Source organism: Oratosquilla oratoria, chromosome 27, assembly GCF_046742065.1.
Source record: "Oratosquilla oratoria isolate Oo_2021 chromosome 27, ASM4674206v1, whole genome shotgun sequence".
Classification (NCBI taxonomy): domain Eukaryota; kingdom Metazoa; phylum Arthropoda; class Malacostraca; order Stomatopoda; family Squillidae; genus Oratosquilla; species Oratosquilla oratoria.
In genome coordinates this window covers 10733002-10760975 of record NC_134803.1, presented here as the reverse complement: position 1 = coordinate 10760975, position 27974 = coordinate 10733002, and the positions used below count along the sequence as shown (strand labels likewise).

The following is a 27974-nucleotide window of genomic DNA, read 5'->3' as shown; positions in this document are numbered from 1 at the left end:
AAATTTTACATACTGATGCCTTTCAAGAATGTACTAGTTATTCCGCGTATGTAGACTTAATCAAATCTCACTTTGGCCAACACACTACCCTTGGTGTTCTCACTCCCCTATATGACTTTGCTTTACAACTCAACCCCCCCCCTTATGTCACAAAAGAAAAAGCTGCAAGATTGGCATCAGATCTAAAGGCCCGATTAAAATTAACTCTCGCATCTTCCAACTGGGTTAATGCAGATGGAAAAATCTCCCTTAACAATGTTGCTTCCCTCTTTGCATACTTCGATTTCTTTCTCTTCTCCATCCAGAAACCTTAAACAAAACTAAATCCGTACAATTCACTCCAACTATGACCATCTCAACTATGTCTCATCAGATTCAGGAGTCACCAAAGACACTAACTGACATTGTTGCCCAGCCAGCCCCTATTCCCAAACCTGCATTATCTGTTGCACATGTTTCCAGATCTTCCTCTCGACGTAAATCAACTTTTCATACCAGATCCACCTCCCGTCCTAGACACAGATCCTTCTCCCGTTACACGGTCATTTGCTACAATTGCAAGAAACCAGGACACTATGCAAACCGTTGTGCTATTCGTCTAACCACCCTCCCGATAAAGATTGCCCCGTACATGGCACCTGTTACCATACAGCTGCAGACTGTTGTGTTTTGAACTCCAACCCTTCTCAAAAGACCTTCTCTTCCCGTCAGAGTTCCCCTGCTTCTTCTCCTCAATGACTATCTCCTCCTGCTTCTCTCACAACACCCACTCCTAGCATGCATATCTCATCCCCACCGCCCACCCCCATGTACCTTCCCATTTGAACTCTTTCTATCTCTAACAAATGGTTCCATGATATTTCCATTTCTGTTACTGTACATACCATTCCTATATCTCTCTTCATAGATATTGGATATCCTGTAAATATATCTTCTTCCACCTTCAACAAACTCCGCCTTTCGTATAAGCGCGTTACATTCTTGGAACCTCCCGACCTCAAACTTACTAACGTAGATGGTGTTCCGTTCCCAGTTTTAGGTAAGATCCATCTTCCTATCTGTCTCCATCCTCAAAGTCCAGTGCTTCAAATTCCTCTTTATGTGGCTGAAGTACAGTTTCCTGCATATGTGCTTCTGGGTCTAGACACTATGCAGCAATATAAAATTAGCGTCTTCCCTCATTGTCATGGCATTGCTTATGGTCGTCATTTCATTCCTGCCCCACATTTGGCGACTACTTCTCAACCACCTTCTGCACTTTCCACTTCTGCGAATTCCCCCTCCCACAGCATGCCAGTTCCCACTATTGCTGTTCCTCCTCCTGCCCCCCCCCCACCCAGATTTAGGCAACTCAAACGGAGAGTACCTCCTCCCTGCCTCCTCTAGATCCCACTTCCCAGGACACTGTACAGCCATCGCCTGAACCTTTTCTTCAGAATTCACTTCTTCCTTCTAGTGAACCTACCTTGCTCAAAGTTCACACCCGTACAAAGCGATTGCGTTCTTCTCGCATGCTTAAATCAAGGAAAGGAAATACCAAATGTCCTTCCCCTTCTACAAAATTCTCTCCAACAGAAATCCAGATTTCTCCTTCCTTGGATAAATTGATAATTACCTCCTCCCATGTTTCCGATGTGCTTTCCACAATGTGTCGTACTACTCATGCAGTGTTAACAAGAACCGTGACTCTTCCACCACATGAGTATTGCAAAGTGCAGCTTCGCATTTTCCGAGCTCCGAAATGCGATGTTCTCTGTATGCCAGAATCCACACGTGTCAAAGGCATATCACTGACTTCAGCCTTATGCACTACCTCCAAGAAAGGTCATACTTCTTTTCTAGTTGCCAATGACACTAATGCTCCCCTCCACCTCAACCTTGGTACAAACTTATGTGATTTTCTAGTGTATCCTTCAAGAGTAAAAGTCATCGATGACCACAATTCTTCCTTGCCAGTTTGTACCATTAAATCCGATGTGCCTCATGCACAGGTTCCTACTGAAGCACCTCGCTTCAAACCCCTTGACTTTCCCGATGCTCAACAGAATTTAATTTCATTATGCAATGCCTTTCGTCATGCCACTGCCTTGCCAGGTGAATCCCTAGGTTCTACTGACCTTATTCACCACCACATTCCCCTTCGTGATGGCTCTACACCTTGCTACATTCCAGCTTATAGACTTCCGCATAGTAAACGTAATATTGTGGACAAGCTCAATGCAGACATCCTTGCCCAGGATATCGTTGAATCGTCCATTTCCGAGTGGAACTTTCCCCTATTTGTTGTCTCCAAACCAGATTGTACCTTCCGCCCTGCTGTTGATTTTAGAGAGCTTAACAAAATCACTGTTCCAGAAAGAACGTCCATTCCTGTTTTGCAAGAAATCCTGCATTCTGATGGTCAGAATAACACTGTTTTTTTTTCAACTTTAGACCTAATGTCTGGCTATTTTCAAATTCCTCTTGCTCCGGAAAGCCGACCCCTCACAGCCTTCTCTACCCCTTCTGGTCATTTTCAATTCAAACGCTTGGCTATGGGTCTCACTTCTGCTCCTTCTGTCTTCACAAGACTTATGCATACTGTTTTTGATGGCTTGGTGATAATGTCTTTATGCATTTGGATGACATCATAATTGCTTCCAAATCAATCCCAGAACACATTCACACCTTTCAACAAGTCTTTTCTCGTCTTGCTGATGCCAATCTAAAACTCAAATTAACCAAATGCTCCTTTCTTAATTATTTATTTTACTAATTTATTACGCCAAGGCGTCAGTCAGTACATGGATATACAAGCACAAAATGTTAATATAATGTATTAGATGGATACACAATCAATAGTAGTACAATGCTTATGAGTCAGAGCCTCAATATTGTCATATCGATAATAGCAACATAACATTGAGTACAATGTGATAGTCTTAGTAATAAATGACAGCAGTGAGGACAATAAGTCCCACAACTAAGCACAGTACAATCACAAACATTTGACAAACATAGGACATAATGGTAGTGTGCATAGGCAGACCTAAATGACATACATAGTGCGCAATATCATTAAGGCCATCGATGTGAGGGGCGCAAAAGGTAAGAGAGAGAAAGAGAGAGAGAAAAAAAGGATTCTCTCCCCTCTCCCCTTTTTCCCTTCTTTTCCTTTCTTCTTCCTTCCCTTTTCCTTCTTTTTGGTATAGTCTGAGTACGTAAACATACAATTGGAATACATAATAATGGTTATGGGAAGCAACAAATCTAGACAGAATGTGCCGAGTAACATCACGAGAGGATGCACTCGACATCACATGACGCCCCTCCCCCCTAGGTTGAATAACCTGAGGAAGTAGAGGAATGCTGTCGATTCAAGACCTCATTCTCCTGCGGTGCTCCTCGACTCAGCAAATAATACAACAGGCACGAACATTCCATAAACAAAAGTCATTATGGCAGTGTACATAGACATACGTAAGGAACATACACAGTAAACAGTATCACTGAAGGTCACCGATGAGAGGAGCGCAAAAGGAAAAAAAAAATACATTAAACAATCTATAAATTGAGTGTGAGTGCATAAGTATTCTAGTGGAATACAAACGGTAATGGGTATGAGCAGCAATAATATTTGTCAGAATGGGCTGTGTAACACCACAGGAGGACGTAACCAATATCACACAACGATGCCCTTCCCCCCCCCCCCTCTCCAGGCTGAACAACCTGCGGAGGCAGAAGAAAAGTGTAGTTGACCCAGGACCTCACCCTTCTGCAGTTATCCTCGACTTAACCAATAATACAGTCAATAACCACCGAAGTGAGGAAAACGGGTAAGTATTATGCCGAGGTTGTCAGCCTCGAGCAAGAACGTGCAGATTTGAATCAAGGTCTGACCTCTTGGTAGAAGATCTCTTACTGTGGGCACTGAAGACAATAGTGCTCTAGGTTGTTAGCATTAGGGCTGTCGCATAGTTTACAGGTGGTGTACTGTGGCATGTCAAGAGTGTGGGCGACCTGCCACAAAGGCCGATACCCCATCCTGAGTCGAGCACTAATTACATTGTGTTTTCGCACAATTAACCCGCGTTTGCGATACTTGTAGCGACTGTGGAGAAAGTGATCATGATGTTGTATGGACACACTGTTGGCCTTCTCTGCATTTCTGCGTCGCATCGTCATGTCAAACCCAACTGAGTGGATGATGTTTCGTAGACATCGGAGGGAGGGCTCGGCATCCCGTACATGTCCATCTGCTATACAGGCCGCCTTAGCGATACGATCCACCGTGTCGTTGCCATGTAGTCCAATGTGGGAGGGTATCCATACAAACGGTATGGTAAGAGAAGCATCATTTGCAGCAGCAAGTCGACATAGGATTTCATTCACAACACGGCTGCAGATAGGTCTTGGCGAGGATGGGGCGTGCAGGGCTGATTGGGAGTCACAAATAATTATCCCGTTCACACGATGTCGAATAAGGAGAGTCACAGCATCCAAGATTGCATTCTGTTCACAGTAGGAGCTCGATGAGGTGGGCAGTCTGCGGCCAATCCATGAATCATATGGTACAGGAGGCTCCAAGGTTGGGGAGAAGATGGCACACGCTGCTCTTCCATCTGCTTGCACAAAACCATCTACGTAGACGTGGTGTGCCATAGGCACAGACGTAGATATACCTGCAATAGTCTCCATAGCTAACTATTTCTGCAGGGGGGGGATAGGCATCTTTCGAAGTTGGTGTAAATGTGACAGCGGGGAGGGGGACACGCCATGGTGGTAAATCAGGGGGTTCCGCCTTCGCAGGCACATCGATGTCCAGGCCACGAAGAATATCACTCACTACCCTGATGAGGGTATGTCCGCCTGCCCGAAGTGGGAGTCTGGGTGCGTCCGGACCCAGTGACGCACTTATGACATCAGTGAAGTGTGGAGCAAGATTGGGGTAGTGGAGACACTTCACAGTGAAATAGGACACAATGGCATAAATCCTCTCCACTAGAGGAGGTAGGCTGAGTTCTAACTGCATGTTCACTACACGGGTAGAGAGAGAACACCCCAGGATAAACCTCATGACTCGATTCTGGAATTTTTCAAGTGGCTCGAGCGCTGGTTTAGGAAGTTGACACAAGGCAGGGGATAGATAGTCGACTATTGACCGAAGCAGTAGGATGTAGAGAGTCCTTGCCACTGGGATGGAGATACCTACAGCATTGTTGGCAAGCCACTTGATAGGTGCAAAGCGGGGCTCCAGACGGTCAAGAAGGCTTTTCACGAGGGGGTCAATTCGTTGACGCGCAGGTGTAGCTGGGGTGATTCGGACTGGTGCTCCCAGATATGTGTACTGTGTGCAGTGAGGGATGTCATGACCACCCATAGTGAATGCAGGCAGAGCTCTGGCATTGCGTGAGGTAAAAATCCTGCTTTTCTCTGGGGAGAAAAGGAGGTCACAGGAGGCCAAGGAGGCCATGTTGAAATCACGGAGCATGCGCTGAAGGTCATGAGGTGAGGTGGAGTGGATGCATCTGTCATCCGCATAGCAGGTGATAGTAGTACCGGGGATGATAGGAAGGAGGGAGAGTAGACGATGCATCAGGATATTGAATAAGAAGGGACTTAGCACACCTCCCTGCGGGGTGTCCAATTCGAACGGTTCATAGGAACTGTACGACCCCTTGAAGTAGACACGTGAGGTTCTATTACAAAGGTAACCTCGAATCCATTTTAGTAGGTTCACCCGAACTCCAAAGTCCACCAGTTGGTCCAGGATAATTTCCCTGTTGGCTATATCGAAGGCAGATTTGAGGTTCAAAAAAGCAACCACACTGGTGGGGGAGAGACGTGTGTAGAGTTCAACAAGGCAGTGGTGTGTGCTCCGTTGCGGAAGGAAACCATAAAGACTAGGGGAGAGCTTACCCAGTAGTCGGTGCATCAGTCGGGCAAGAAGGATGCGTTCAAACACTTTGCTAAAACAGGAGATGAGAGAGATAGGTCTAAATTTGTTGGTGCCAGGTTTCGGTATAGGAATGATAGTGCTTTTGATCCAAGCTGAGGGCACATGCCCCAGGCGAAGATCAAATATTGAAGAGCTGTAGTAGGGGGTTACTAGGAACATTCTGAAGGAGACGAAGGACTTGATAAGTGAGGCCATCCTCACCAGGAGCAAAAATCTTAACCCTAGCAAGAGCACGGTGTAGCTCGTCCTCGGTGAATGGGATGTCATCTTCTTCATCTGTCTGTAGTAACGCAACCATTAGGCGGAGGTTACGAGAGCTGTGGTGGGAGGACAGTGCCTCTTGGACATTCCCAGGAAGGTTGCGAGTTTGTGACTGCTCTGACCAGGTAGTAATAAGATCCTGTGCATACTCAAGCGGACTGTGGTGCAGAGTGCAGGCGGACTTCTTCTTGACAACCTTCTTTATAAGATGCCACATAATGCCCGTGCTAGTCTGATGGTTAATACTATCTGTGAATTTCTGCCAAGACTCTGTGTGCATGCATTTCTGAAGGGCAACCAGGTCATCCCTGGCCAGCTGATAATGGTGCAAGTGTTCAGGCGTGGGCTGCCTTTGAAAGGAAAGCCCAGCATTACGCTGATCCAGTGTCCAGGAACGGGTCTCAGTGCGACGTTGAATGTGTGGTCGGAGCACGTAGTGCGTGTAGAAGTCATGTGTAGAATTCACCAGTGAATCATATAGGCTGTCAGGAGAATGAAGATCAAAAGTGGGAAGGAGGCGAGAAATATACGAGATGTATGTGGGGGCAGTATTTAGGAGGGATAGAGATGCGGGTACGGTAATGGGGGATGGAAGCTTGAGCCTGTAGGATGGAGTATGTTAGGCTAATAGCAACATGGTCAGAGAAGAGAGAAGGGATAGATGAGCAAAATACATGGGATGCCACAAGACCTGCAGTGATAATGTGATCTATAGTACCTCCATGAGTGTGTGTGGCACCACCAGTATCCCAACGTGTTAGGCGATATCGGTGGATGTAGTCTCGCAGAGGCCTGCCAGCGCGGTTGGGAGTGGGAGATACGTCTCCAAGAGCAGGGTGCCTTGCGTTAGAATACCCCATATAGATCATTCCACTATCTGTAGGTATAGGAAGGGCTGGTAAATTAATCAAACCGGGAGCAGAATAGACATTGCACAACCGAAGAGTACCATTTCCTACGGTAATCTCAAAGAGCTGAAAGGTCATATCAGATTGCGCAGAGGAACCAACGAGCGTGTGGGGCAGGGATGATTGAATGTAGGTAATGAGGCCATTTCTGGTATAGTGTACATATGAGACATACCCTGTGAGCAAAGGAGCCTCCTCCCCATGTGGAGCACTACCAGGAAAGGCTTCTTGTATAAATATGACTTGTGGATGATGTTGATAAACATAGGTTTTAAGTGCCGTGAGTTTAGAGGAGTGTCTAATACCAAAGGCATTCCAAGAAATGGCATGAAAACAAATGTGACTAGCGAAGTTTAGTCTTATTGTGGCGGGGGGCAGAAGTGGGTAGGGCACTACCGGGTGGAGTATTGGGCAAGGAAGACCTGTGCTGCACACTAGTTAACTTTTCAAGGTGGGAGGCGACCTTGTCAAGTTTATCAGTAAGAGTTGTGATGGTGGTAATGACAACCTGATGTGATTCGACCAGGCTTGCTAAAGAGTTTGCAGTAACAGTTTGCTGGGCTATGATACTGTCTATACGGGCATCTATGGTGTCAAAACGAGCCGTGAGAGCAGTGCAGCGGGATTCTAGGGTGGCAACTGACTTACGGAGAGCCATGATGTCAGCTGACTCAGTGTGACGTGGAGATGAGTGTGCGGATGGTATGGCGGAGGTGGTGGGGAGTGACCTGTTGAAGTGTTACGGGACCGTTTGATACAGCCGTGCCAGACGTTAACCCCAGGCATTTTGCACCGAACACACTTCCACTGTGAGGGGTCAGGCTGTCGCAGAGGCGAGGGATTTAGTGGGGCGTCTCCAGCAGCAATAGCAGTAGATGAAGCAGGAGGAACACTGTGAGGGCAGGAGCGTGAATCGTGGTTAGCAGCACACCACGCACATCTGGCCGAAGCAGAGCAATAGCGCGAGATATGGCCAATGCCCCAGCATTTATAGCACCAAGGTTTCTCGTCCGTCATCCTGCGTAATTCACAGGGAGGGAGGCGCGGGAGAAAGGGAAACTCAATAACAGGTGGTGGGGGTTCAGGGAGACTCCAGGTGATGACAATACGGTTTATAGGATTCCCGTCCTGGTGGAACCGTCGAGCAGTGTGCACACCTTGTAGAGTCTTGGCAAGGGAAGGATCTATTGAAGTAGGGTACCGAGTAACGAGGTATGTAGGGAACTTACGGGGTCGCTCATGTGAATCCTGAATAACACATCGCATGGAAAGAAAATCACCACTTGTAACACTGTCTATGATGTCCTTGCGACGCCTCGATATGTAGACATAACGTGACGTGATAGAAGACATCTTCACTTCAGCCAACTCTCGATCGAGATGAAACGCTTTGGTGACTTCAGTAAACCAACGGAGTTTCACTTCACAGGAGGGGTTATCTTGGAAACTCAGCTTGACATAATCCTCCCTGGAAGCAAAGGCTGGAGCAGCTAACGGGAGTGATGGGGTGGCAGGAGTGGGTACCGGAAGGGGAAGGGGACGGGGCAAAGACCTGTCAGAGGTTATAGGTTGCATACTGTCTTTGTCTGTCTTGTGAGTCTTGGCAACAGGTGATGTTGAGGTACTACTGGCGTTAGATCTAAGGTCTATAGAGCGTTTAGAGGAGGTAGAACTCGGATATAGGGGGTGAGAGGACACCACTCCCCCTGTCGGCTGCTGATGTTCCCTGTGCGGAGGATAAGGCCAGTTCTGTGAAGCCTGTTCCTCCTCGTCACTCAGGGCGAGGTCAGCCCCGACATCCATCACTGTGGAAGGACCAGAATAGTTCATGGTGCCTGGTGAGGTGGTAATGTTGACTACAATTAGGGATGTCAACGGTTGGGTAGGACAGTCATTGCGTCACTCGCCTCGTACTGCGCATGCGCAATTTGAGGAAAATTGTTTGTAGGTGTCCCGGCCCGGTGCACGATTTCAGATCGTAATTTTACAAAGTTTAAGAATTTGCCAACACTAGGATGACACTACACCAATCACTGCGTCTTCTTGTAGGCCTCGGCCCAGTCTGAATGTTGGGAACACTTCTAATCACACGCTAGACGTAGTTTTTAAGAGCTCCAACTAACCGTCCGTTTGGCAGCAAACCCAAACATCGAGTCCAAGCTCTCCTTTCTTAAGAAAGAAATTCGTTTTCTTGGACACGTACTAACTTCCAATGGCATTCTTACTGTTCCTGATAAAGTCAAAGCTGTTGCTGACTTCCTTCGTTCAACGGACCTTGAGCACCTTCGCTCCTTCCTTGGTCTTTCAGGATATTAACGAAAGTACATCCGCAATTATTAAAAAATTGCAGCCCCTCTTACTTCACTGCTAAAGAAAGATGTTCCTTTCCACTGGTTGTCTGCCCATGAACAAGCTTTTGCAGACTTAAAGAATGCCCTTACCATTGCTCCTGTCTTAGCTTTCCCTAACTATGACTTACCTTTTATTCTCTACACAGATGCCTCCTTCCAAGGTCTTGGTGCTGTCCTTATACAAGAACAAGACACACACCTTCGCCCTATTGCCTTTGGCAGCAGACTACTTAACAAAGCTGAACGTAACTATTCTGTCACAGAAATTGAAGCTCTTGCTATCGTATATGCTCTTCGACATTTTAAGGAAATCACACTATGCTATCCTGTCACACTCCATACAGACCACCAGGCACTTCTTCAAGTTTTTAAAGGCAAGAACCTGCTGTCCGGGAAACTTGCTCGCTGGTTCTTGACCATTCAAGAATTCAATCCCACCTTCTCATATGTGCGTGGGTCGGCAAACCATGTTGCAGACGCACTTTCTAGAAATGTTGCTGCTATCAGTTTCCTCCCTCAGCCAGTCACTCTTACTCATGCGCGTATTCACGCAGCTCAAAGATCCGACCCAATGTGGAAACGTGTGATATTTTCTCTCGAGTCAGGAGATACATCAGATCTTACAGACTTTCCTACTTCCTTGGACCACTTCAGACTTGTCGATGACGTTCTTTATCACGAAACCACACTTTCCAACAAGCATGAACCAAACAGACTTGTACAACAACTTGTAGTTCCTTCTGACTTAGTGCCTGAAGTTCTGTTCCTATTACATGATTCTCCACTTGCTGCACATCCAGGTAAAGACAAATGCTTAACACAGGCCAGACTTCAGTACTTTTGGCTTACCATGAGAAAAAATATCCAAGCCCATATTGACGCCTGTCATTCTTGCACTAGCCATAGAGGTCATATTCAAAGTAAAGTTCCTATGTTGAAATACCCGATCCCTAGCAAACCCTTTGATATGGTTTCAATTGACCTTCTCAAATTACCATTCACTTCTAGTAGAAATCAGTACTTGTTTGTGTGTATGGACCCTTTTTCCAGATTCTGCATCCTTGAACCTATTCCCGACAACAATTGCAAAGACATTCATTGACAAAGTTATTTGCCCCTTCACCACTCCCAAAGCTCTTCTCTCTGACAATGGCATGGAATTCAACAATGAGATTCTTTCTAATATTTGCAAATCCTTTCAAATAACAAAATGTAATATCGTTGCATACCACCCCAGTTCAAATGGCCTTGTCGAACGCCAAAACAGAAATATTCTCAATGTTCTCCGCCATCTCGCTTCTGACCTCCATCTCTCCTGGGATCACCATGTCCCTAAGATTCAGTCTTGCCTTAACAGTGCCATCAATAGGTCCATATCAGAGTCGCCTCACTTTGTCATCTTTGGTTCCGACAAACGACTCCCATATGACCTCTTGCTTCAGAAATAGGTCCTATTTACAACCTTGATGATTTTGTAAAGGCTTTACTTTCAAATTTCAGCTCTCTCTTCATGAGAATTACTCAGTCTCTTTCTTTCGCCAATGGCGAGATGGCCCGTTTTTACAATAAAATTGCGAGGGAATCTAACATTGCAATGGCTGACATAGTCTATGCCCAGAACCATTCTCCATCTTCAAAGCTTTCACCAAAATTCCTTAGTCCCTTCCGTGTCCTCGCACTAGAACCTACAAACAAAGTCAAAGTAAAACACTTACATTCAGACACAGAATCCACCATGCACCTGGACACCCTTAAGCTTTTCTCTCGAGGTGTAGACTGTGAAAATGAACCTCCGACTCCCACGGACAACCTTCTTCCTTCCCTTCCCTATTCAACGTCCCCTGTCCCCAACCCATATAATCTTCGCAGCCGTCATACTTCTTGAACTTTCAAACCTTTAGCTGCCAAAATGTTCTCCACTACCGTCCTTTCCAATCTTACTATTATAAGATTATATATATTACGTTCCATATGCCTGCATGTTCATTTCAGTATATACCCTTCATGTAAGTTGCATTATACTGTCGCTGTGGTCAGCTCCTGATAGCTGGCCGAGCGTTCTTATATTCTAATTCTGTTAGCATTATGCATATATGCACTATACAACGAAAATTTAATCGTCATTGTCTGTATGTATGTAAGTACATGGGTTAGCGGGCGTGAATCTTCTAGAACAATCAAATTGCCATATCTTTTTACATTAATTATCATTTTATTCTTGTATGCAAAAGTTGAATGAATGGGAGATAGATTAGTATATTATTATAATTTGAATCATTATATTATATTTGAGTACATGTTAATTTCTGTGTGCAAGGAATGATTGTGGAAAATTTAAATAAATAGGCAACTGTTTTGGGCCCGCGAACAGCGTGAAAGCGTCACGTAGCAGTCACGAGCGGGTGGGTATTGAATTAAGTTCACGTGTGAAAGAGTGAGCTAGTGAGAACTTATATTGTAAATTCCCTGTGAAATTACACTTTGAAAATACCTTCAGCGTTTTCCTTTCCACTTTATTGGACAACCAATACCAGAAAATATAGCCTAACACATAGCAAAGACACTTACTGACAAACTTATATACTCCTTCACTTCACCCAAAACTCTGATTTCTGACAACGGGACTGAATTCAACAATGGAATTCTTTCGCACATCTGTAATTGCTTTCAAATCAAGAAATGCAACACTACAACTTACCACCCTAGTTCAAATGACTTAGTTCAACGCCAGAATAGAAAGATTATCAATTTTCTTAGACATCTTGCTTCTGATCTTCATCCTTCTTGGGATGAACATGTCCCCATGATTCAAGCTTGTATAGATAGTTCCATTAACACGTCAATATCGGAGTCTCCTCATTTTGTCCTCTTTGACTCGGACAAAAAGACTCCCATGTGATCTTCTTTCAGAATTACTTCACATTTACATTTTCAATTATCATGTCAAAGGTCAAAGTAGCAAATTTCAATAATATTTTCAAAAAAAAATACATCATACTCTTCATGTAACTAAGGGCAAAATGGTCCGTTTGCATAACAAATCAGCCAGAGCTTGTACCTTTGGAATTAGATATATTGTTTACATCCTTAACCACACCCCCACCTCGAAGCTCTCCCCTAAATTTTCTGGACCCTATCGTATCATTGGACATGAGTCAAAGAACAAATTTAAAGCACCCAATTTGCACGATCTTACAGAGACCATCTTGCACAAAGATCATATCAAAAGAGGTCCTCGCCGCCTCAACATAGAGACTGTCCCTTCACAAACTCACACTACGCCTGCAATAGAGGATCATCACTAATACTCTCAACCAAAACCTACATTTCCCTTCCCCGCTATAGTCTTCGAAATCGAACGACAACGTCATAAATGTAATTTTTGCATAGGTGAACGGAAATAATCTTTTTCCTCATATTAATACAATTAAGTGTATATTCATAAGTATTTCCCGATACCACTATCCCAATATTATGTGTGTGTATCTTCATTCTAAGGTTCTGCAAAAGACCTTGTCATGTTTCTTAACTTTTATGGGTACCAACCTCACTGGGGACAGTGAGGATAGTTGGCCGAGCCTCTGTTATCAACCCTTTCCATGTCCATCGTGCACACGCCGGCACACACGCATATAGAGCAAGCAGAACTCCAAACCTCTTCAGACCGACTCTCAAGATATCCTCCATTGTCACGGATCCTCCCAAGGGATATTCTATTGTCCCTAAGTGACCAGAGGACCCGGCTTTCCAGCCAACACCCCGAACTGAACAATATGCCTCGCCCCATTTCGGGCCAGACGCCCGAAACATCTGCTTGAACAAAAGAAACCGCCAGTGTGTCGCCGAGACGCCCAAGACTCCTGTGCCAAACGGACCTCGCGCTTTCCAGACAACAATTGAAAGCGGCATGGGTCAAAGGATCTCGCGTTTTTCGACTACTATAGAAGAGTGTGACTGTTTGTCCCCTCCTTCGTCGCTCAACCGAACACTTTCCTTATATGTAATGATCAGCATATGGCACCATTGTAAAATTTGTATATTTGTATACATAGGAACCTTTGTAAATACGTAAAATCTGGCAACCCCCAGAGTCTCCCTCGAGGGTTGCATTATATATGTACACCAGAGAGCAGTCTGGAACACTAAAGTAAAAACCACTCCCAAACTTTAATTCACCAACGTAGAAGTACTGTAAATAATAACTCTACACTTAGATAGTACAAGGACCTGACGTTGGTGGCCAGAAAGGTCCCCCCCCCCCTTCCGGGAAAGGGACCGCAATTAGGTCGGGTCTGGTCACAGCGTCGTGTCAATCACCACTTCTATACTGTCTGCCCAGACCAGGCAGGCCAGTTAGTGAACCCCCCTCTGTACTTATAGCGCGTCACTAGGCCTTCGCGTTCGGTTCCCCACTTGAGGGACCACGCTACGTCCATCCTTAGACTAATGCACGTAACTTAACCATAATAAAGGGCACAGGTCAATACGAGCTTCATTCACTCCCTACGTCACCTGGTCCAAGTAATCATATGTTTGTGTGTAGTTCAGTGGCGTAGCTAGAGTGTGTGTTGCCCGGGGCGGCCATTGAGTTTGGCGCCCTCGGGCCCCCAGAAAAATGCATATTGCAGTAACTCTCTCTTAAAGTCTTATATATATTTATCACATGCTCAAATACAGTATGCTTTAAATACACACCAAACAAACTCAAACTTTATAAGAAACGGTTAAACAAAAAGCAAAAATGACATATAGGGAAAAATAGTAAAAAAAAAAAAAAAAAAAAAAAAAAATAGGACCATCTCTATTTCTAAAATGAAAACTATAACTTTCTACAAAGTACCTTTTCTTGCCTTTTTGTTGGCAAATTCTTCAATGATAATGTCAAATTTTATTTCATCTGTCAATTGTTGCTCTATAGACAGTATGGCAAGATTTCCCAATCGCAAAGTGCTCATAATAGATCTTAAGTAATTCTTGATCAGATTTATTTTCGAAAAACGCCTCTCACAGGAAACAGTACTAACAGCAATTGTGAGGAAATTTCGCATCGTTATTACTATATTTGGAACAGAGTTCCTAAGGTTATACTTTTGATTAAACGATTAAACTGCAAAAGTTCAAGGGGGCCTTCTTTCCTCGTCTTTATTCCTTTTTCAATATCAGAAACAGCAATAAAATGCCTTAGCCTTTTTCTATCAATGAGGAACTCCTCTTTATCAATGTCGTCGTGATCGTGATCTAATTTACACTTATCATTATCATCCAAAAAATTCAACGGGGTAAGAAGACAAGTGCATGAAGCTATTGAAATCTCAAAGTTGATTCTTGGCTCACTCTCTCCAGTGGAGAAAACATTTCTCTTATCAGTTCAATGTCGTATGGCAATTCAGCGTCTCGTGATTCTTCACCCAACATTTATTTCTTCTTTTTGTGTCGACTCTGACGCTCCATGACTATCCCCAGATCTTTGCAAATTTCTTTGGCATAATCAACACCATTACTCACTAACTTCTCCCTTTTTTCCGCTAGAATTTTTTAATTCCCTGAGTTTTATATAACATTTTTGTATGTTCAATTCTTTGGTTTGGAGGTAAGTCTATGTGTCATTAATTTCTAGAAGGACAGGTCCCCACAGGCCAAGAAAGCACAAAAATAAAAATTATTGCAACACATCAAGTAGAACACCAGCATCTGCCTAGTAGCTGTATTTTCTTCTTCACCGTTTAACTTTTCTAGGGTACTTAAGATTTTTTAGAAACTTTTCTTTACAACACTTACAGCTTCTCCCCTCGTACTCCACCGAGTTTTTATTATGCGCTTGACACTTTGACCAGTGACTGAAGTTAGAACTTCCCAGCGATGGTTTGATGAAGAAAAAAATACAAACGTTCCACACATCCAAAAAAGATAACAGAATCCACACCAACAGAAGTTGCATTAACACCCGCTAAATTCAGCGAGTGGTTTGTACAAGCGCCAATTTTTTTTTTTCCTGATATGTTTCTGAATAGCAGTATGCAGACCAGCCATCACTGCAGCGTTATTATATCCTTGCCCTCTACAGTTTTGAATATAAATTCCGTCTTTCTCTAATTTTTCCAAAATCATCGTTGATATATTCTCGGCAGTTTTACCTTTTGTTTCAATGAAATCGACAAATGATTCCACAACCTTCACTTTATCTCCATCGATCATAACAGCGTAAAACTTGGCTCATTTGATCCTTATGTGAAATATCAGGAGTGCTGTCGAATATCATGGAAAAGTACTTGGCTTCTTTTACTTGCTTGATGACTTTGCTTCTTACGTTTTCTCCCAAAATTTCTATAAACTCGTTCTGAATAGTAGGAGACAGATAGGAAGTAGCAAACTTGTTTCCCAGCTGGATTCTTAGATGTTCAAGTAGAACTGTATCATATTTCGCAAACAAATGAACTACATACATACATATACCAAACGCTTTTTCCCCTTTACAAGGGAGGTAGCCAAAAAGAAAAAGGTATAAAGATCATTCCCACCCATTCCATCCCTAAATACACTTCACTTCCCTCCATCCTCTACCCTCCCTCTTATCTTGGCACCTCCTGGATGATGGGTCATCCCTGCATCTTGTCCACTGCCCTGGGTCAGAAGCAGTGTCGCAAGACACAGCACATCCACAGCAAGGCCGCTTCATTAATTCGGCGACCCCCCTCTCCGTCCCCTCATGCAGAAAAGAAGACGGGGAGAAATCCCTTCGGACTGGGTCAAATTTTCCCACACATACTATCTCACCCCTCATCCCCCCCCCCATTCCACCTTATGCATCACAACATCATCCATATACAACCAATCTCCACTCACCCCTGTCTTCTGTACTCTCCTGTCCTTCCTCAACAGACATTCCCCTCTTCCCCAAAGCCCCTTTCACCCCATCCATACATCTCATCCTAGGTCGCCCCCTCATGTTCACTCCCCCCACATCTGCCATCCACACCTCTTTCTTCACTCATTCTTTCCATGCGTCCAAACCATCTCAATACTCTTTCATCCACCCTATCTCCCAACTCCCTTACCACCCCTGTTCTCCTCCTCACCTCCTCATTTCTCACTCTATCCAGCCTAATAACTCCCATTATACTTCTCAGACACCTAATCTCAAACACATTCAAACTCCCTCTCTCTTCCTCTCTTATGTTCCATGTTTCTGCCCCATACAGTGCTGTTGGCACAATCACTCCTTCATACAGTCTCCTCTTAGCATCCATTCCCAAATGTCTATTCCTCTTTACACTCTTTAATCCACCAAGGCATTTACTCGCTTCTCTCAATCTACATTCTACCTCCACCTCCACTCCACCCTTTCCTACCACATTCGCACCCAAGTATCTAAACCTACCCACTTCCTCCAGTCGTTCTCTCTTAATGCTCACTTCCAGTCTGTTGCCACTTTCACCCTTTGTACATATCATCACCTTACTTTTACCCATATTTATCTTCAGCTTTCTTCTATCACACACTCTCCCAAACTCTCCCACCAACTTCCTCAATCCCTCCTCTGATCCTGCTGCAAACGCAGTGTCATCCGCAAACAACAGCTGGCTCACATCCCACTTTTCTCCATTTTCTTTAACCATCTCTAATCCCTGACCCACCACCCTTGCATTTACCTCTCGCACCACCCCATCCATGTATAAGTTGAACAGCCAGGGCGACATAACACATCCCTGACGAAGTCCCACCTTTACCTCGAACCACTCACTCTCTCCATTTCTAATCCTGACACATGCTTTACTACTCTCGTAAAAACTTTTGACAGCTCCTAGAAGCTTTCCTCCTATCCCGTATATCTGCAACACCTCCCACAGTGCCTCCCTGTCTACCCTGCCACAAGCCTTTTCCAAGTCCATAAAAGCCCAAAATACACCCTTACCTTTTCCTATAGCTTTCTCACATATCTGTCTTACCTCAAAAATCTGATCTACACAACCTCTAGCTGTCCTAAATCCACACTGTTCCTCACCAATTACTCCCTCTGTTCCTCTCCTAATTCTCTCAATCAAAATCCTTCCATAAGCCTTCCCAACTACACTTAACAAGCTAATCCCTCTGAAATTACTACAGTCACACTTGTCCCCTTTTCCCTTGTAAAGTGGAACTATACAGGCACTCTTCCAGTCCTCCGGCACTCTACCCTCTCTTAAACAAACATTAAATAACCTCACCAGCCAGTCCACCAATCACTGTACCTCTCTCTCTCTCTCTCTCTCTCTCTCTCTCTCTCTCTCTCTCTCTCTCTCTCTCTCTCTCTCTCTCTCTCTCTCTCTCTCTCTTTCATCCATCCAGATCAAGTGCCTTAACTGCTCTCACCATCTTAACAACTGCCTTCACTTCATCCTTCCTTATTTCTCCTCCATTTTCCTCACTCCTCACGGTAATTTTCTTAACACTTCCCACTGGAACTACCTTTCCCTCCCTATCCTCCTTTACATTTAGCAACTCCCTAAAATAATCTGCCCATCTTCCCCTCACTGCCTTCTCTTCCGTTATCATCTCTCCATCTGCACCTTTTACCTTTTCTTCTCTACTTGATTCGCCTTCTCTTCTTCTCTTAATTTCTTTCCAAAACATCTATTTTCTGTTGCTTCAAGTTCATCAGTCTCGTTTTTCTCACAATTGACTCCTTCTCGATGGCCTCTTAAAGCCAAATTCTGTTTAGCTTAGAATCTAATAATATCAAGCAATCTTAAAAGGATTTCTTTCCACTTCACTTGGCTTTCAACAATTTCTTGTTTTATTTTTATCAACTGTTGCTCCACGAACAATCCTAATTTCCAGCTCCTTCCATTGTGTGAAATTCCGAACGTGAGCTAAACTGGATTCATGTTCGGATATTCTAGGATTCAGTTTCCACCATATGTTGAATCCGTCCTCATAATTTGATTTTTAGTTACTTCTGTCTGAAAACAGTTTACAACAACAGCAGTAAACAGCTTCCTTGAAAGGGGAGTACACCATCCATGATCTCAACATTCTTTCGCCATTTGGCAGAGTTTTAAAAAACCACTCCCGAGTTAGTTTTCTAGTTTGTCCTTTGGTTGACACACCTTGACGAATTACTTCATCAAAATCAGAATCTAGATTTTGAACCACAGATGCGCCTTGACGTACCAGAAAGATCCGTGCGCCATTGCTAATCTTGCTTGGCCATAGGCAAACGTCTTTTATGTCCACTCTCTCCACAGCAGGGAGAGCAGATTCAAGTTGATGAATCACTTGAAGTTGAATCCCTTGAATTTGACAATGATTTAGATTTGTAAACTTCTCCTGCTTCAGTAGTAGTAGTTTCTATATGATTAATGTATTTCAATAGTGCATCTTCCTTTTTTTTTACACTTCCTCTCTTGCCTTTCTCTTTTTTCTGTAAGCAGCACCACTTTTTTAGCTCGCTTCATCTGGGGATAGAGTGGTAGTCTATTACAAGTATATAAAATTTGTTTTTCGAGAAAGAAATTCACACTGCATGTTAGAAAATGGAAAATAGAATAGATCAAAGTGATGATTGATAGAGCTAAATATCACAAGTGACATATCACAAATTCTACACTGTTTTGACAAAAAACAAATTAAAAAGCTCAGTGTAGCAAAAGAATGCTTCTGTGAATTAAAAATGTATTAGTATTACGTGCATTATTTATTATTACGGCATTGAAAAAGAATCCAACGAAAGCATATGGAACTGGCGTAAATACTCGTATCCAAAAGGAAAGCAGAGAAAACATCCATTGAATAAATTATTAATTACGGCATTGAAAAAAAAAATCCAAAAGTAACACACATATGAAAACATCATAAGGTAAGTTATTTTCATTCTGAAGTCAGATTTTTTTCTTAAATAGCGTTTCCTCCGCAAATGCTTTTATATATATAAATATATTTATATATATATATATATATATATATATATATATATATATATATATACATACATACATACATACATACACACATACATACATACATACATACATACATACATACATACATACATACATACATACATACATACACACACACACACACACACACACACACACACACACACACACACACACACACACACACACACACACACACACATATATATATATATATGTATGGATATATGTGTGTGTGTGTGTGTGTGTGTGTGTGTGTGTGTGTGTGTGTGTGTGTGTGTGTGTGTGTGTGTGTGTGTGTGTGTGTGTGTGTGTGTACATACATATATATATATATATATATATATATATATATATATATATATATATATATATATATATATATATATATATATATGCAGAAAAAAACACTGGGAAATAAGAAGCTTAGTTCGAACGTTTTCGTCTATTTAAGACATTATCAAGGAATACACAGTTACAGAGACAAAGGTGGATATATATACATAAAGTAGAAGACATTTGAATAATCTAGAAATTTGTTATGACTTTAAACTAGTTAGTTTTGACATAACTTCGCCCTTCACCCGTGTTCCCGTAACTGACTTATTGGTATATCTTGAAGAAGAATTATTATCAAAACATGACTTGCCACTTCCAGCTAAAACCATAATTGAACTTATTAAGTTGTGTATTGTAAATTGTAAATTTGTTTTTAATGGTGAATTCTATGTACAAAAATTTGGTATGGCAATGGGAAATCCTCTGTCCCCAGTACTTAGTAACTTGTACATGGAATTCTTTGAGATGAAACTACTACCTAGGATTCTTCCCCAACAAGTTGTGTGGAAAAGATATGTTGATGATATCTTGTGTCTTTGGCCAGTTAATCGTAACTTAGATTTATTTCTTGAAAAACTAAATGGTATGGTCCCTTCAATCAAATTTACTTTTGAAATAGAAATAGAGAATAAGTTGCCATTTTTGGATATTTTAATTCATCGAAATGGTAAACAATTTAAATATGACGTTTATAGAAAACCTACTAATGTCGCATCATATGTCCACTTTTACTCGGCTCATCATCAGAAAACAAAACTTTCTGTCTTTAGTTCTATGTTTCTTAGAGCTTACAGGATATGTAGCCTGGAATTTTTGGATGATGAGCATCATATGTCCACTTTTACTCGGCTCATCATCAGAAAACAAAACTTTCTGTCTTTAGTTCTATGTTTCTTAGAGCTTACAGGATATGTAGCCTGGAATTTTTGGATGATGAGCTGAGGAAGATATATAGCATAGCTTCTGAATTAAAATATCCAAAGCACTTAGTAGACACATCTCATAAAATGGCTTACAAAACTTTCCATAACACCTCACACGTAAGAAAAGTATTTGACAAAAAGAACCTTTTGGTTCTTCCTTACAGTGAGAAATTAGTTGGTCTGCCTAATATTCTCAAACAATTAAACATCAACTTGGTTTTCAAAAATAATAATACTATAAAAAGTAAGCTCATTAAAAATTCACCTGAAGTATATGAGGGTTGTGTTTACTCTATCCCATGCCTTAAATGCAACAAATTTTATATCGGCCAAGCTGGTAAAGACTTAAAAACAAGGATAAATCAGCACAAATATAGTGTAAGGAGTGGGCAAAGTTCCAGTGGCCTTTTTGTCCATGTAAGAGACCACAATCATCCTATTGACTGGGATAATTCTAATGTAATAATTTCTTGTAGATCCTTATTAGAAAGAAACATTATTGAATCCAGTCATATTAAACAAACCTTTGACCATAATATCAATTTAAGTTTAGGATTATTTAAGCTTGATGATTTTGTTATTGATAAAATTGTAAGAACTTCTCCAAGTGCTACTAAGCCGGGGTGACGTAACGTCATGGACCAAACGTCCGTATATGCAAACATTGGCTCTACCTGATTGTGAAGCATCTTGTGTGTCCTTCCCATGTTCCTAGCTTGTCTTCTACTTTATGTATATATATCCACCTTTGTCTCTGTAACTGTGTATTCCTTGATAATGTCTTAAATAGACGAAAACGTTCGGACTAAGCTTCTTATTTCCCAGTGTTTTTTTCTGCATATTATTTTCACGTGTGCCTTGTGAATTACTGCAATATATATATATATATATATATATATATATATATATATATATATATATACATATATATATATATATATGGACTTTAAATTTTATCGGAATGAGCAAGGGAAAAAATCGTCACTGCTCAACAGTCACCACCAAGGCAGCAGTCATGATGTAGGCTACAGTATAACTGTATGTCAAAAACTGTTTAATATTATTAATAGAATTAATATCTTCTTTAATATGCATTTGCGGTAAAAATGCCTTATAAGAAAAGAGTCTTAAAATATTCGATTCTACATGTTATGTCAGCATGTTGCGACTTGCGTGATAAGAAAAACATGAAAATATTGTGCTGAAACATTATATTTACCCAAGTATCGGAGAACTGAGAGAATGGAACGCACGGTAGGTAACTTGATCATAAAGCAACTAATATGTTGATGGTAGTTTAATGGCAAGGAAAGTGAATAAGCTGGAATACAATAAAGTATTTTGGAAAAACAAGTTCAACTGAAAATCAAAGGTAAAAAATGGTTGGTCGATAAGAGCTGGCCTGGCCAGGTGAAGGCGCAACCAAAACAGTCTGCTAAATCACCAAAGAATAACCTTACCATTCACAAAATTCGTCTAGTCAGAATGGCCAGGTCCAAAAGACAAAGAATAGAGCAACACATACTTTCAATTTTCAAACAAACTTCTGGCAATAAAAAATAACTGAAAAAAGCATAGATACGGGTGTGGTGACGTTGTCTCAACCGCCGACCCCGGACACACCGGAGATGTCTGCTTCCCTGGCCGATCCAACCCAGACTGATGACGTCACCAACGCGAGCGGAGGCGTATCCACACGCCAAGGCTCACAGCTTGTTCACACGGATCACAGCCAAGGGGGAGGCGGCCAGTCAGAAGGCTAGACGATCCAACGGAACCCGTCCGTGATCCCACCACGGGGTTTAAAAGGACGGCCTCTTGCCTTTTTTTTTATTATTATTATTATTGATTGCAAGTATATAAAAAAGAAAACTTGCGCGAGTCACAACCCGCTACCTCCTAGGAAGTCTGAGGGACTTTTACAATAAATTACAGTACTAAGAGTGTATGATGTCAGTCATCTCTCCGGTGTTCTTCTGCCTCCCAGTCTGATGTGTGTCTTGCCTCAGTCCATGCCCTCCGGGATCCCAGGTAAGGATGGCCAGTCGTCTTTGCTGTAAAGAAAAAAAGAAAAAGAAAGAAAAAAGTCGTGGTGAGTGGATATGCTTTGTGGTATATAGGTTATATACTCAGTGTATATTCATCAAGGAAAGTGAGAAAAGTATGGGGGATATTATCTAGGAGGTGGCACTTCCATTAGGCGCCGAAGCCGGTATGAGTTGAACGCGCCCAACAGCCTCCTCACTAGACCCTCCGGTGAGGTGGCGGGGCCCGCTCGAAGAAATCCAGACGCTGGACAGGTAGTCAGGTAGTGGACCAGCGTATTGGCACCCACCGATACCCTAGACGCAGGCGATGTAGGACCACTTCTTGCGCCCTGGAGAGGCGCATTCCCGTGGCAAATTTCTCATAGTTGGAAGTCCTCTTGTACCACAGGTCTGACGGCCTCATGGGCGCCATCAGCTTGTGCCTCTCTACATATCGCCGGGTCAGTGTTCTCGCAGCGATGGTCAAGATCTCTACCTGACTCGGGAGCACACCAATATCGCCGTCCATATGGTGACTGGTCGCTACCTTCCTTGCCTCACTGTCTGCCTCTTCGTTCCCCGGCAGGCCGATGTGTCAGGGAATCTGGTTAAGGTCGACTAACCGTCCTTGCTCACGGAGGGACTTTATCTGAAACAGCAAAGATGTCATTAGTTGCCCATAGTCTTGATGTATGTCATTATGGATAATTTGTAACAATGACAGACTATCAGTGTATATTACAACATGGCTTTGGTGGGTGTCGAGGGCATGGGTCAGTGCTAGTCCTACTGCAATTCCCTCCGCTTGCATTGAGCATCGAGTGTCCAACACCCTTACTCCCTGTCGTGTGTCGTGTGTGACAAACGCCGCACCCGCCGTCATGCGCTCACCATCTACTGATCCAACCGAGACTAGAGCAGTCTCACCGATCGTCGCAGTAACAACTTACCTTCAGCTCCAAGACCTCTCTCCTAGCATCGATAGAGGACCTCGAGCTCCAGATTTCAGGCTCGCCATATACTCATCTTATTCGGTGATTAAAAGAGATCAGATTACCCACATTTATCTTTAACTTCCTTCTTCCTTGGTTGTCGATACCAGAACACAACACGGGAATGCTTTATATTTAGACTGCTAACAAACAAACCACAACTGTTTGTTCAACAAATCTTTGTTTCACAATACTTGCAGTTTTTTACAGTATCACATTATTATCATATAATTTACTCTTTATTTATTATTAACACATTTTTTACTTATTATTCCTTTTGAATATTACGAGTATCACAGTATTTATTATATCAAATTTATGGATCCACTTAGATTATCAGTCTATATTCCACACGGATGCATTGTTCTACAGCAATGAGGAACTCTTCTAGTGTTCTGCGACCTTCAATCATGACATCCTTATATGTGGCCACAATAGTTGTTTACCCGATACAGAAACTGTGCAATGTACTCAACACATTCCTTATAATGAACTGCTCAAATAACTGTTCCTTTGAAAATAATAACAGGAATTACCCAAAGAACTTAACGTCTGGTCTATAAGTTACTGCTTGAATTACACACAAGAACCTTGGATAACAGACAAAGGGATTAAAGTTTTGTATTCTTATTTACATATCTCTTTTTCAGTTAAAGGTGTGAGCAAATGTCTTATGAGTATTTGTCCTTGTGTGCATTTGTCATTTAATCAGGCAAGGGACGCTTAGCCAACGGACACTTAGCTAATAAACGCTTTGTCAACAAGGACTTTTCGCACATTTAGCCAACATTATATATGAAATACACAAATTGTACATAAATGTATGTGCCATGTACAAATACATACGTAATAACGTATAAACCCTTAACTTTTTTCTGCTAGATGTCTGGCTAGTTTTCTGGTTTCTTCGCGCCTTATATGTTGCTATAGGAAAATGTCAATTGCATTAACGGATTGCATTACAATTAGCAGGAAATGCATGGATGCGTCGCGGTTGATAATACCGACTGGCTTCGCGTGATTGCGATAAACTTTTTGATGAAGCACGGCTTCGACCGCGCGCGTGAATGTAGCGGTCAAGCTTGCGTTGAATGGCAGTGACTGCCATCCAACGCAAGAATCGATAATCTTCCTCCTGAAACCACATCTGGATAACATGACTGGATAATGTTTATTATTTGGCTAGGATAACAATCGCTTAAATACACATGCCAAAGTTTAAGTTACTCGAAATCGAAAAGGTCCTTCACTTGTGAGTAGTGTCCCAACATTAAGACCGCTATTATCTAAATACAGCTTAGACAGGTTTTTAGCCTACAGCAGACCGCACAGTACCGCCCCCTTAAAAGTGCCGCAAGGGACGGACCGCCCCCCTCGCCCCCGCCTAGCTACACCACTGGTGTATCTATGGTAGCACAGACTTCGGTATCATCTGTTCCTTCAGACAATACTATAGAAACTGTAGTCTTTGGCATAGCTTGTGGGCTTTAGACAAGGTCCAAGCAAAGTCCTTGACGAACGCCGAGAGACAAAGGCTGAGAGCGATGAAGTACTGGAAGAAGCGTGTGGTATCCATGATGGTAATAAGAAACACTGGTAACTTGTGTTCAGTTATGCTAGAGTGACCACTGGGAAAGAGAAAATATACGAAGCAAAACGCTTTCATATATTACATCTTCAGCGCAAAGTAGGATTACAGCATTTTACTGTATATGTGCATCAATAGAGGAATCCGGGAAGGCTTTGATAAGACGTTGTTCCCGCATGGGGATCCCCTGGAGTGACGTAGGAGACGTCATAGACGCTTGGGTAGACCCCATGGATACAGATGGGGGCATCTGGAGGTCATATGAAGCCACTTAAGGTGCAGGTACTATATTCTTTATGATTTACATATTTGTTGGCACATAAAGTTATCTAATAGATACAAACAATGGTGTAGATTTATATTATGATCTTGGGTGGTGTGGATCAAACTCCGAGTAGATTCTATTAAGTTTAATACCGCCAAAAACCTTCCCGCATTCCTCTTTTCCTATGTACTTGCAGTGAAGATGTTATATACGAAAGCTCTTTGCTTAGTTTAGTTTCTCTAAAAGTGAGCATTAGAATAGCCAGGACATCAGGTAACAAAGTAGGACATTTGGTCACACGTAGCTACAATAATCCTATTAATGAAAATAGCATTGTTTATAAAACCCCGTGTAAAAGCTGTCCCTCTTCATATTTTGGTGAATCTGGTCGCGGATTTGATAAACGGATAAATTTACATAAAAAAGACGTAAAAGCCCACAGATCATCTAACTCCATAATAATGCATGTGGATAAGCATGGCCACCTTCCAGACTGGAACAACACAACCATATTAAATAAAGGATTATCCAAGAAACTGAGGAAGACAATTGAGGCAGCGTACATTAACATTAATAACAACATTAACAATAGAGAAGTCTTTATATGTCTAGCAAAAGCCACAAGTTTATTAATGATAAAAGAATACACAAATAGGATAACAAGCTCTCCGAAGCGTCCCATGAGATGACCCATTTATGTATAAAATCCTCTGTTATGTTTGAGTTGTTAGCTTTGTGATCAAGACCCTACGGGTCTAAACGTTAAGGCATTAAAATTCTCCCATTACTCCTCGTCTGCTTCCTCCACCTTCAGTCTTATTCGTCATAATATAATCAATATATATATATATATATTTATATATATATATATATACATATATATGTATATATATACATTGTGTGTGTGTGTGTGTGTGTGTGTGTGTGTGTGTGTGTGTGTGTGTGTGTGTGTGTGTGTGTGTGTGTGTGTGTGTGTGTGTGTGTGTGTGTGTGTGTGTGTGTGTGTGTGTGTGTGTGTGTGTGTGTGTGTGTGTGTGTGTGTGTGTGTGTGTGTGTGTGTGTGTGTGTGTGTGTGCGTGTGCAGAAAAAACACTAGGAAAAAAGCAGAAATGTGACCGAGCGCTTTCGTCTATTTAGACATTTATAAAATTTTGTTATGGCAATGGGTAATCCAATTTCTCCAATTCTAAGTAATCTTTATATGGAATTTTTAAACAAAGTTGTTACCCAATATTCTCCCCCAAAATGTTACTTGGTTTAGGTACATTGATGATATTTTGTGTATTTGGCTTGTTAATGTTGATCCGTCTATTTTCTTGTCACAGCTTAACACTCTGGTCCCTTCTATCAAATTTACTATGGAAATAGAACAAAATAACCAATTATCTTTCCTTGATGTATTGATATACAGAAATGAAAGGTCTTTCAAATTTGATGTCTATAGGAAACCCACTAATGTTCTTTCATATGTTCATTTTTACTCTTCTCATCATTACTGGACTAAGGCATCTGTGTTATCGTCAATGTACCTTCGAGCTTATCGTATTTGTAGTCCGGAGTTTCTGGATGATGAATTCTCAAGAATAAATGACGTAGGTTCAAAATTAAAGTATCCCAATTATCTTATTGAAAATTCTCAAAAAATGGCTAGGAAGTCTTATTTTGATGATAAAACTAGAGACACATTTAATTCTAAAAATCTTCTCGTTCTTCCTTATCATGATAATTTAATTAAATTACCGCATATTCTTAAGAATTTCAATATCCAAGTCATTTTTAGAAACTCCAACACAGTCAAAAGTCTTTTGATTAAAAATTCCCCTGAAAATAAGGAAGGTTATGTATAAAATTCCATTTAAAGATTACAATAAATGCTATATTGGTCAGACTGGAAAGGAATTAAACATTAGATTAAAGCAACATATACTTATAGCGTTAGAAGTGGTCAAACGTCCAACGCGTTATTTGTTCATCTTAGGGATTTCAGCCATTGTATTAATTGGGATGAAGCTAAAGTAATTGTTAGGAGTAATTCTTATTTAAATAGAAATATCATAGAATCCAGTCTGATCAAGGATACATTTGTTAATCCTTTAAATCTAAGTCATGTACTGTACAGATTGGATGAATTTGATATCAAGAAAAATGTAAACCAAACTCTCGGGACTCTGAGCCCATAGGTCACGGGGAGAGATCTACCCTACCCTCTGAGTATATATACTTGTCTCTTTTTCTGTACTTGTACCTTGAAAATGTCTGAATAGACGAAAGCGCTCGGTCTCATTTCTGTTATTTTCCTAGTGGTTTTTCTGCATACTAGAATCACGCGTTCAAGTGATTTCTTCTGCATATATATATATATATATATATATATATATATATATATATATATATATATATATATGTATATATATATATATATATATATATATATATATATATATATACATAATTCATCACTCAGT

At 41.7% G+C, this 27974-nt stretch overlaps 1 pseudogene; it reads right to left on the bottom strand.

The window, feature by feature from the left end:
* Positions 1 to 18215: 18215 nt before the first annotated feature.
* On the bottom strand, positions 18216 to 23193 carry LOC143039735 (uncharacterized; annotated as a pseudogene).
* Between the last annotated feature and the right edge of the window lie 4781 nt (positions 23194 to 27974).